The sequence below is a fragment of the Tachyglossus aculeatus genome, chromosome 2 (genome assembly GCF_015852505.1).
Source record: "Tachyglossus aculeatus isolate mTacAcu1 chromosome 2, mTacAcu1.pri, whole genome shotgun sequence".
Classification (NCBI taxonomy): domain Eukaryota; kingdom Metazoa; phylum Chordata; class Mammalia; order Monotremata; family Tachyglossidae; genus Tachyglossus; species Tachyglossus aculeatus.
The window spans coordinates 45,649,677-45,661,733 of NC_052067.1; the positions used below are offsets into that span (position 1 = coordinate 45,649,677).

The following is a 12,057-nucleotide window of genomic DNA, read 5'->3' on the forward strand; positions in this document are numbered from 1 at the left end:
TGGCACCATAAAGCTTAGTACAGTGGTTTACACACAGTAAATGTTCAATAAATATGACAATGAATGAATGAACAAACCTCCAGGCGGCCTGAAAATCATGTTCAAACAGTGAATCCCAATGCAAAGATAACCTGAGGAGCTCTAGTCCCCAAAATTCAATCGATCATACTTACTGAGCACTTACTGTGTGCGGAACACTGTACTAAGCGTTTGGGGGAGTACAAGGGTTGGTAGACATGCTTCCTGCACATGACAAGCTTACAGTTTAGAGAGGGAGACAGACATTAAAATAAATGAGTAAATTACAGATATGTACATAAGTGCCGTGGGGTTGCGAGAGGGTTGAATTAAGGGACCAAATCCAAGTGTGATGATGACGCAGAAGGGAGTGGGAGAAGAGGAAATGAGGGCCTAGTCAGGGAATCAATCAATCGTATTTATTCGGTGCTTACTATGTGCACTGAACTAAGCGCTTCGGAGAGTACAACGCAACAATATAACAGACACAGTACCTGCCCACAATGTGCTTACAGTCTAGAAGGGGGAGACAGGCTTTACTATAAATAAATAAATGATGGATATGGACATAAGTGCCATGGGGTGGGCAGGGGGGATGAATAAAGGGAGCGAGACAGGGCGATGTAGAAGGGAATGGGAGAAGAAGAAATGAAGGCTTAGTCAGGGAAGGCCTCTTGGAGGAGACATGCCTTCAATAAGGCTTTGAAGGAGGAGAGAGTGATTGTCTGTCAGCTACAAAAAGGGGAAGGCCTCAATTTGCCAGATAATTTAGAGGGTGGTGCTGAAGGCAAGACCTCTGAGAAACAAGGAAAGCCTAAAGTTCAATCTCGTACACACTCAGTCACTGGAGTTTCCAAAAAACAAACTCATCCAATTAAGTACCTAAGTCATCCTGGCATTCACTGAGCACGGCTTGCTCTACAGAGCCCCGCAGAAAATATAAAAGAAAAAGATACGTTCCCTCAGTTATCAAAACATATTTGAAGGCCCCACACTCAAGGTTAGGATTTGAGGCAGGAAAGAACTACGGTTAAAGCTGCGGTTGGTCACAGAACTGTAAATTATGTAACAACTGACCACTTGGGGTTTGGGGAGGTTTTCGGCAGTATTTGTTAAGTGCTTACTATTTGCCAAGCACTGTACTAAGGGCTGGGATAGATACAAGCTAATCAGGTTGGACACAGTCATGTCCCAGGTGGGGCTCACGGTCTTAATCTCCATGAGGTAACAGAAGTTAAGTGAAGCCTGAGGTCACAGAGCAGACAAGCGACAGAGGCAGGATTAGAACCCAGGACCTTCTGACTCCCAGGCCTGTGCTCTTTCCATTATGCCATTCTATTTCCCCTGATAAATTGCACCGAGGAAACTCCCTATGCTTTGTATTTAAGTATCAATCTATCAATCGTATTTACTGAGCACTTACTGTGTGCAGAGCCTTGTACTAAGTACTTGGGAGAGTACAGTATAACAGAGTTGGAAGACATGTTTCCTGCCCTCAACGAGCTTAGTCAAGGGGGAGACAGACATTAATATACATAAATAAATTACAGACATGTACATAAGTCCTCTAAGTTTGAGGGTGGGGGTGAATAAAGGGAGCAAATCCAATTGCAAAGGCGACACAGAAGGGAGAGGGAGAAGAGGCAATCATATTTGAGAGCTTGTTGTGTGCAAAGCACTGTATTAAGTGCTTGGGAGAGTACAATAGAACAGTGTAATAGACTCATTCCCCGCCTACAGTGAGTTTACAGTCTAGAGAAAATGAGGGCTTAGCCAGCCAAGGGCTCTTGGTGATGTGCCTTCAATTAAACTTTAATGATGGGGAGAGAAATTGTCCATTCATTTATTCAGTTGTATTTATTAAGCGCTTACTGTGTGCATAGCACTGTAGTAAGTGCTTGGAACATACAATTCAGCAGAAAATAAACACAATCCCTGCCCACAACGGGCTCACAGCCTAGAAGGGGGGGAGACAGACATCAAAGCAGGTAAACAGGCATCAATAGCATCAGCATAAACAGAATTATAGATATATACACATCATTAATAAAAATAAAAAGAATTACAAATATATATATGTACACACAAAAGCGAGTTAGGGCGATGAGGAAAGGGGGGACAAAGGAAAAGGGGGGGCTTAGTCTGGGAATCGTCAGATATAAGGAAGGAGGCGGCTTGAGTGAAGGATTGATGGCAAGATAGACGAAATGAAGGTACAGAGAGAAGGTCTGCATTAGAGGAGCAAAGTATGGGGGCTGGGCTGTAATAGGAGAGTAAGGAGGTGAGGTAGGAGGGGGAAAGGTGACAGAGAGCTTTGAAGTCAACAGTGAGGAGTTTCCTGTTTGAGTATGCTGAAAGGGTATGCTGAATCCCAATCACATTTGGCACCTAGACCCAATAATAATAATGGTATTTGTTAAGCTGTTACTATGTGCAAAGCAGTGTTCTAAGCGCTGGGGAGGTTAGGTAACCTCCTCAAAAATCTCCAGTGGCTACCAATCAATCTGCGCATCAGGCAGAAACTCCTCACCCTGGGCTTCAAGGCTGTCCATCACCTCGCCCCCTCCTACCTCACCTCCCTTCTCTCCTTCTCCAGCCCAGCCGGCACCCTCCGCTCCTCTGCCACTAATCTCCTCACCGTACCTCGTTCTCACCTGTCCCGCCATCGACCCCCGGCCCACGTCATCCCCCGGGCCTGGAATGCCCTCCCTCTGCCCATCCGCCAAGCTAGCTCTCTTCCTCCCTTCAAGGCCCTACTGAGAGCTCACCTCCTCCAGGAGGCCTTCCCAGACTGAGCCCCTTCCTTCCTCTCCCCCTCGTCCCCCTCTCCATCCCATCTTACCTCCTTCCCTTCCCCACAGCACCTGTATATATGTATATATGTTTGTACATATTTGTTACTCTATTTATTTACTTATTTTACTTGTACATATCTATTCTATTTATTTTATTTTGTTAGTATGTTTGGTTTTGTTCTCTGTCTCCCCCTTTTAGACTGTGAGCCCACTGTTGGGTAGGGACTGTCTCTATATGTTGCCAACTTGTACTTCCCAAGCGCTTAGTACAGTGCTCTGCACACAGTAAGCGCTCAATAAATACGATTGATGATGATGATGATGAAGGTGATCAGGTTGTCCCACAGGGGGCTCACAGTTTTAATCCCCATTTTATAGATGAGGTAATTGAGGCCCAGAGAAGTTAAGTGACTTGCCCAAAGTCACAAAGCTGACAGTTGGCAGAGTTGGGATTTGAACCCATGACATCTGACTCCAAAGCCCATGCTCTTTCCACTGAGCCACACTTCCCGCCACTACTAATAATAGTAGTGATTAGTATTTGGAGAGCCCTGTGCTAAGCGCTTGGGAGAGTACAATACAACAATAAACAAGACACTTTGCTTGCCAGCAATGAGTTTATCAATTATATTTTTTGAGCACTTACTGTGTGCAGAGCCCTGTATTAAGCACTTGGGAGAGTACAATACAATAATAAACAGATACATTCCCTGCGCACAAGGAGTTCATCTTTCATATTTATTGAGCGCTTACTGTATGCAGAGCCCTGTACTAAGCACCTGGGAGAGTGCATTAGGAGAGTGCACTGAAACAGAGTTGGTAGACACATTCCCTGCAACTATAACAGAAACAGAATGGAACGATGAATAAAGCAATTTGGAGACCACAAGATTGAGGGCGGGGATTGCTTCCGACCACTGTACTGGACAAGGTAAAGCGCTCAATAAATAAGCATTGACTGATTGATGGGTGTTAGCAGAGCCCTGGGGGTGACAGAGCCAGGGGAAGCCCTCATTTCCTCTTCTCCCACTCCCTTCTGCATCCCACTTTCACTTGAATTTAGCCCGCAACACCGACGACTTATCCATAATTTAACTTATCCATAATTTATTTATTCGTATTAATTGCTGTATCCCCTCTAGACTGTAAGCTCGTTGTGGGCAGGGAACATATCTTACCACCTCTATCATCATCAATCGTATTTATTGAGCGCTTACTGTGTGCAGAGCACTGTACTAAGCACTTGGGAAGTACAAGTTGGCAACATATAGAGATAGTCCCTACGCAACAGTGGGCTCACAGTCTAAAAGGTGATACAGTCTAAAAGATGATCTAAAAGATGATACAGTCTATCATCTTGTACTCTCCCAAACGCTTAGTACAGTGCTTAGCTCACAGTAAGTGCTCAATAAATCTGACTGACTGATTGGTTTTTGTGGAGGATGCCTCCTCATTCTGTGTATTTGTAACATGACTCACAGGGGCCAGAGAGCACAAACCACCAGCACTATAATCAGGGTCAAGGCCCAGCCTTCCCTGCTGAGGAGAGACTGCATCATGTGTCTATATCTTATCTTAAAGAAGCAGCCTGGCTTAGTGGAAAGTACAGGTTTGGGAGTCAGAGGATGTGGGTTCTAATCCTGGCTCCACCACTTGTTTTCTGTGTGACCTTGGGCAAGTCACTTCACTTCTCTGTGCCTCAGTTACCTCATCTGTAAAATGGAGATTAAGACTGTGAGCCCCACGTGGGTTAACCTGGTTACCTTGTATCTACCCTAGAACAAGCCTTGGCACTTAGTAAGTGCTTAACAAATACCATTATTATTATTATCTGATTGGGTCTGCGTCCATCTCCCACGTCTGTGGTCTGACTTTAAATCACTCCTGCCAGGCAACCACCACTGTCTCCAGCTTGCCTCCACTCTCCTGAAACAGCACGGTGTAGCTGATAGAACACGGGCCCGGAAATCGGAAGGTCATGTGTTCTAATTCCTGCTCTGCCACTGGTCTACTTTGTGACCTTGGGCAAGTCACTTTACTTCTCTGGGCCTCAGTTACCTCATCTATGAAATGGGGATTGAGACTGTGAACCCCACGTGGGCCAGGGACTGCATCCAACCCAGTGCTTAGTACAGTGCCAGCACCAAGTAAGTGCTTGACAAATACCACAATTATTATTATTATGAAAAGATGGCACCCCAGAAAAATTGTTGTGGGCAAGGAATATGTCCACCAACTGGTACATTGTACTCCCCCAAGAGTTTAGAACACTTATCTGCATGCAGTAAGCTCTCAATAAATATTATTGATTGATTGATTATTGATTTTTTCCTCAAAAATCTCCAGTGGCTACCAATCAATCTGCGCATCAGGCAGAAACTCCTCACCCTGGGCTTCAAGGCTCTCCATCACCTCGCCCCCTCCTACCTCACCTCCCTTCTCTCCTTCTACAGCCCAGTCCGCACCCTCCGCTCCTCCACCGCTGATCTCCTCACTGTACCTCGCTCTCGCCTGTCCCGCCATCGACCCCCGGCCCACGTCATCCCCCGGGCCTGGAATGCCCTCCCTCTGCCCATCCGCCAAGCTAGCTCTCTTCCTCCCTTCAAGGCCCTGCTGAGAGCTCACCTCCTCCAGGAGGCCTTCCCAGACTGAGCCCCTTCCTTCCTCTCCCCCTCGTCCCCCTCTCCATCCCATCTTACCTCCTTCCCTTCCCCACAGCACCTGTATATATGTATATATGTTTGTACATATTTATTACTCTATTTATTTACTTATTTATTTTACTTGTACATATCTATTCTATTTATTTTATTTTGTTAGTATGTTTGGTTTTGTTCTCTGTCTCCCCCTTTTAGACTGTGAGCCCACTGTTGGGTAGGGACTGTCTCTGTATGTTGCCAATTTGTACTTCCCAAGCGCTTAGTACAGTGCTCTGCACATAGTAAGCGCTCAATAAATACGATTGATGATGATGATGATGATGATGATTGGGAGGAGAGAGCTGGCCAGGTGAAGCATGGAAAATCCTTTCCTTCCTATCCTTCCCAAATCCTTTGGCAGCTCCCGTGGGGAGGTTCTACCGGTGTTCGTCAGTCAGAAACTCTGGAATATGGGATAACTTGCCATCTCTGAAGGCAGGTTTTCTTATTGGTCAGTCGATGGAGTGCTCAACAAGTACTGAATGCTTATTGGAAGCAGTTCGGCTAGAACAATACAACACAGCTGGTAGACATGTTCCCTGCTCACAACGGGTTTACAGCCTGGGGGCAGGTTGTAGGGGGAGGAGGTCCCAAAGAGGCTGGCCTAGGGGCTAGAGCCCGGGCATCAGAAGGACCTGGGTTCTAATATTGGATCTACCACTTGTCTGCTATGTGACCTTGGGTAAGTCACTTCACTTCCCTGGGCCTCAGACACAGCATCTGTAGAATGGGGATTAAGACTACATGCCCTATGTGGGGCAGGGATTGCACCCCACCGGATTTGAGAAACAGTGTGGCTCAGTGGAAAGAACACGGGCTTTGGAGTCAGAGGTCATGGGTTCAAATTCTGGCTCCATCACTTGTCAGTTGTGTGACTTTGGGCAAGTCACTTAACTTCTATGGACCTCTGTTACCTCATCTGTAAAATGGGGATTAAGACTGTGAGCCCCCCGTGGGACATCCTGATCACCTTGTAACCTTCCCAGTGCTTAGAACAGTGCTTTACATGTAGAAAGCACTTAATAAATGCCATCATTGTTGTTATTATTATTATTTGCTTGTATCCACCGCAGCATCGGGAGAAGCAGCATGTTTCGGTAGAAAGAGCAAGGGCTTTGGAGTCAGAGTTCATGGGTTCAAATCCCGGCTCCGCCAATTGTCAGCTGTGTGACTTTGGGCAAGTCACTTAACGTCTCTGTGCCTCAGTTACCTCATCTGTAAAATGGGGATTAAGACTGTGAGCCCCCCGTGGGACAACCTGATCACCTTATAACCTCCCCAGCGCTTAGAACAGTGCTTTGCACATAGGAAGTGCTTAATAAATGCCATTATTATTATTATTCATTTGCTCAATTGTATTTATTGAGCGCTTACCGTGTGCAGAACACTGTGCTAAGCGCTTGGAAAGTACAATTCAGCCGTACAGACTGACGATCCCAACCCACGTCGGGCTCAGGTCCCACGGGGCTCAGAGCAAGGTAGGCGGAGCATCTCCCCTCCCACCCCATCCCAACTTCCTCGGGACCCCAAGTCCATCAAACCAATTGACTGGGCGCTTACTGTGTGCAGAACACTGCACTAAGCGCTCGGGAGAGGACGACGCAATATAACAGATGCGGTCCCTGGTCCTGAACCCGAATTCCTTCGGCCTCGGGAAGAGGGGGGAAGTGAAGGGGGCTGAGACAGGAACAGGGGAAAAAGAGGGGGTGAGAGGAGGACAGGGGGGAAAAAAGGAGGGGGCTGAAATGGGAACAAGGGGAAAAGAAGAGGGGGTGAGATGAGGACGGGGGAAAAGAGGAGGGGGCTGAGACAGGAACGGGAAAAAGAGGAGGGGGTGAGACGAGGACAGGGAGAAAAAGAGGAGGGAGCTGAGGTGGGAAGAGAGGAGGGGATGAGATGAGGACGGGGGAAAAAGAGGAGGGGGCTGACATGGGAACAGGGGCAAAAGAGGAGGGAGTGAGACGAGGACGGGGAGGGGAAGAGGAGGGGGTGAGATAGGGACGGGGCGGGGGGAAGAGAGGGAGCTGCGACAGGACCAGGGGAAAAAGGGGAAAAAGAGAAGGGGGCTGAGATGGGAACAGGAGAAAAAGAGGAGGGGGCTGAGACAGGACCGGGGGAAAGGGGGAGGGGGTGAGATGGGAACCGGGAAAAAGAGGAGGGGGTGAAACGAGAACGGGGAAAAGGTGGAGGGGGCTGAGGTGGGAACAGGGAAAAAGAGGAGGAGGTGAGACGAGGACGGGGGGGGGAATGAGGAGGGGGCTGAGATGGGAAAGGGGGGAAGAGGAGGGGGCTGAGGTGGGAACGGGGGGAAAGAGGAGGAGGCTGAGGTGGGAACGGGGGGAAAGAGGAGGGGGCTGAGGTGGGAACGGGGGGAAAGAGAAGGGGGCTGAGGTGGGAACGGGGGAAAAAGAGGAGGTGAGACTAGGACGGGGGGGGAAGAGGAGGGGGCTGAGACGGGGCCAGGGGGCAAAGGGAAGGGGGTGAGATGAGGACGGGGGAAAAGAGGAGGGGGTAAGATGGGGACGGGGGAAAAAGAGGAGAGGGCTGAGAAGGGAACAGGGGAAAAAGAAGGGAGTGAGACGAGAACGGGGGAAAAAGAGAAGGGGATGAGATGGGGACTGGGAAAAAAGAGAAGGGGGCTGAGATGGCAACAGGGGAAAAAGAGAAGGAGGTGAGACGAGGAGGGGGCTGAGATGGGAACAGGGGAAAAAGAGGAGGGAGTGAGACGGGACCAGGGGGGAGGGGGAGAGATGGGAATAGGGGGAAAGGGGGAGGGGGTGATATGGGGACGGGGGGAAAAAGAGGAGGGGGCTGAGACGGGGCGAGGGGGTGCGAGGCGTCCAGGGGGTAGGAAGGAGGATGAGGCGATCCCTGGAGTGAAGGCCCCCCTCAAAGAGAGACCCCCAAAGGCGCACTGCCCGCTTTTCCCTCCTTCTGGTTTTCCGGACCCCGGCATCGGGCCCCCCGGCCGGGGCCCAGCTGGGCCGCCCGATCCTCCTCTTCTCTGCCTCCAACCAAGGGTCCCCAGGGGTGCGGACCACTCCTCCCAGAAGCCCCCTAGGACCCCCTGCCCCCCCCAATTCCCATGCCCCCCCCCAGCACCTGGAGAGAGGGGGGCTTATGCTGACCGGTTCTGGGGGTCCTGGTCCGGGGGTCCGTGTCTGGGGCTGCAGGCGTCCTGTCGGGGAGCGGCCCCGCCCCCGGCTCCGCCCCCTCCCCTCCGGCCCGGGGGCGGCCCGGACCCAGCCAGTCACCGTGGCGCTCCCACCCTGCCAGGCACGCTGTGCCTCCCGCCCCCGCAGCCCGCTCTCCCGCCCTCCTCCTCCCCCGAGACGGAAAAACCCCGACACCCCCAGAGACCCCCCGAGACCACCGGAGATGCCCGACATCCCCCGAAGACCCCAGAGAGCCCAGAGATTCCCCCCCCCAGATTCCCCAGAGGACCCCCCCCCCCGAGATCCCCAAGAATCCCTGGAGATTCCAGAGATCCTAGAGACCTCCCGGAGTCCCCTTAGATCCCCAGGAGACCCCCAAAGACTCCCGCAGATTCCCGAGACCCCCCGGAAGCCCCTGGAGATTCCTGAGATCACCCGAGATCCACCGGGACCCCCGGAGATTCCCCAGAGACCTTCCCGAGACCCCCGGAGAGCCCCAAGAACCCCCGGAGACCCTTGGAGATTCCCGAGATCCCCCAGAGATTACCAAGACCCCGGAGGTTTCTAAAACCCCCGAGATTCCCCCGGAGACCCCACGAGACCCCCGGAGATCCCCAAGACCCCTGGAGATTCCGGAGACCCCCGGAGAGGGCAGCGACCCGCGCCCAGGACCCCCGACACCGCGGCAGGTGTGAACGCGTGTCCCTGTGTGCGTTTGCGAGGCCGGGGGTGCGAGGGGTGTGTGCACGTAATAATAATAATAACGGTGTTTGTTCAGCGCTTACTATGTGCCAAGCACTGTTCTAAGCACTGGGGTAGATACGACGTAATTAGGTTGTCCCATTTGGGGCTCACAGTCTTCATCCCCAATTTACAGATGAGGCTCAGAGAAGTTAAGTGACTTACCCAAAGTCACACAGCAGACAAGTGGTGGAGGCCGGATTAAAACCCACCGGCCTCTGACTCCCAAGCCCGGGCTCTTTCCACTGAGTCACGCTGGGGTGTGTGTGTGTGTTTCCGGGAGTCCTTAGACCCTGGGCGGGGGAGCCTGGAACCCCAGGAGAGATTGCTCAATCCCGAGCCTCCGGGGTCTTACAGGGAATTAACGCCTGTTCATTAATCAATCAGTGGTATTTAGTGAGCACTTACTGTGGACAGAGCACTGTACTAAGCACGTGAAAAAAACAAACCCAAAATGAAATGGGGTATTTGTAAAGACTTAACTATGTGCAAAGGACCGGGCCAAAAGCTGGGGTAAATCAGATTGGACAGAGTCCTTGCCCCACGTGGAGAACACAGCTCTTTGTGGGTAAGGAAAGAGTCTGCTTATTGTTAATAATATTTGTTATGTGCTTACTAGGTGCCGGGCATTGTTCTAAAAGCTAGGGTAGATACAAGGTAATTGGGTTGGACATCATTGTCTTAATCCCCATTTTACAGATAAGAGAACTGAGGCATAGAGCAGTGAAGTGACTTGCCTAAGGTCACACAGCAGACAAGTGGCAGAGTTTGGATTAGTACCCATGATCTTCTGACTCCCAGGCCCGGGCTCTATCCATTAGGCCATGCTACTTCTGTTACGCTGTACTCCCAAGCACATAGTACAGTGCTCTGCACACTGTAAACACTCGATAAATATGACTGACTGAATGAATGAACTCAATCTAATGGGGAGGGAGAAGGGATCATGAATCCCCTTTTTACAGGGGAGGACACCGAGTCACAGCAAGGTTAAGTGTCTTGCCCAAGGTCACACAGCAGACAAGTGGCGGAGCTAGGACTAGAACCCAGGTCCGCCGACTTCCAGGCCCCTGCTCTTTCCACCAGTCCTGGCTACTGTCCTAACTTAAAGCTTGGGAAGGAAAATGGGTAAATGAGGATTCCTCCCCCCCCCCCCCCCCGCCCCCCTCTATCTCTCTCTCTCTCTCTCACCACAGCCCCCACCTGTGACTCATTCATTCAGTCATAATAATTGAACACTTACTGTGTGCAGAGCACTGTATTAAGCACTTGGGAGCATATGATTCATCCCAATCACCTGGGGAGGTGAGGGAGAGGGGCTCCTGGGGGATGCTGACCCAAAGGAAGTGGGGAGAGAAGCAGTGTGGCCTAGTGGATGGAGCATGGGCCTGGGTGCCAGTGGACCTGGGTTCTAATCTCTGCTCTACTTGAGCCCGCTATTGGGTAGGGACCATCTCTATATGTTGCCAACTTGTACTTCCCAAGCACTTAGTACAGTGCTCTGCACACAGTAAGCGCTCAATAAATACGATTGAATGAATACCTGTCTCCTGTGTAACCTTGGGCAAGTAACTTCACTTCTCTGTACCTCACTTTCCTCAACTGTAAAACAGGGATTCAATTCCTGTTCTCCCTCCGACTTAATAAGAATAATAGCTGTGGCATTTGTTAAGCGCTTACTGTATGCCAGGCACTTTACTAAGCACCGAGGTAGATTCAAGTAACTGGGGTTGGACACAGTACCTTGTCTCGCATGGGACGACCCCCCCCCAAAAAAAAAACCCAGTCTCAATCCCCATTTTACAGATGAGGTACCTGAGGCCCAGAGAATTGAAGTGACTTGCCCAAGGTCACCCAGCAGACACATGGCAGAGCCAGAATTTGAACCCACAGCCTTCTGACTCCCAGGCCCATGCTCTATCCACTAGGCCATACTGCTTCTCTACTTGACTCTGAGCCCCATGTGGAACAGGTTTGTATCTGGCTTGATTAACCTCTGTCTACCCCAGTGCTTAGAACAGTGCTTGATGCATGTGTCCTCTTATGCCGTCAAGTCGTTTCTGACCCATAACGACGCCATGGACACATCTCTCCCAGAATGCCCCGTTCTCCATCTGCAATCGTTCTGGTAGTGGATCCATAGAGTTTTCTTGGTCAAAATATGGAAGCGGTTTACCATGGCCGCCTTCTGCGCAGTCAACTTGAGTCTCCTCCCTTGACTTTCTCCCAGGCTGCAGCTGCCCAGCACGGGTGAGTTTTGCCTTGTAGCAGATTGCCTTCCACTTGCAAGCCACTGCCCAAGCTAGGAATCGAATGGGTAGGCCTCTGCTTGACTCTCCCTCCCGTAGCTGAGACTGGTAGATTACTGGAAATTCTCCAGGTGCTGCCCTGAGAGGCCGCTTGGCACAGAGTAAGCACTTAATGAATGTTACCAAAAAAAATGGGGTCAGAAAGGTCCTGGAGGTACCTAAAGCAGGGGTGAGGGGAAGGGGGTGTCTGTTCTGACTTGCAGCAAAGGAAAGGAGACAGTCTGGAGGCTGGTCCAGTGTCGGTCTCAGACCTCAAGGCCCCAGTGCCCCCCCTGTGGGCTTCGGGCTCCTCCAGGAGGCCTTCCCAGACTGAGCCCGCTGTTTCCTCTCCTCCTCCCCA

The 12,057-nt window shown here is 50.8% G+C and overlaps 1 protein-coding gene and 1 non-coding gene across 2 annotated transcripts in view; both read right to left on the minus strand.

Annotated features, from left to right (window-relative positions):
• ELMO1 (engulfment and cell motility 1) overlaps nucleotides 1-8,697 on the minus strand; it is a 210,937-nt gene extending 202,240 nt beyond the window's left edge. The window contains exon 1 of the mRNA XM_038769328.1: nucleotides 8,641-8,697. The gene's annotated coding sequence lies outside the window, so the exon portion shown is untranslated. The remainder of the gene's footprint in view (nucleotides 1-8,640) is intronic.
• Nucleotides 8,698-11,668: 2,971 nt separating this feature from the next.
• LOC119924269 lies at nucleotides 11,669-11,806 on the minus strand. The gene has a single exon (XR_005449081.1). It is a non-coding gene; the product is annotated as a small nucleolar RNA SNORA7 (small nucleolar RNA).
• Between the last annotated feature and the right edge of the window lie 251 nt (nucleotides 11,807-12,057).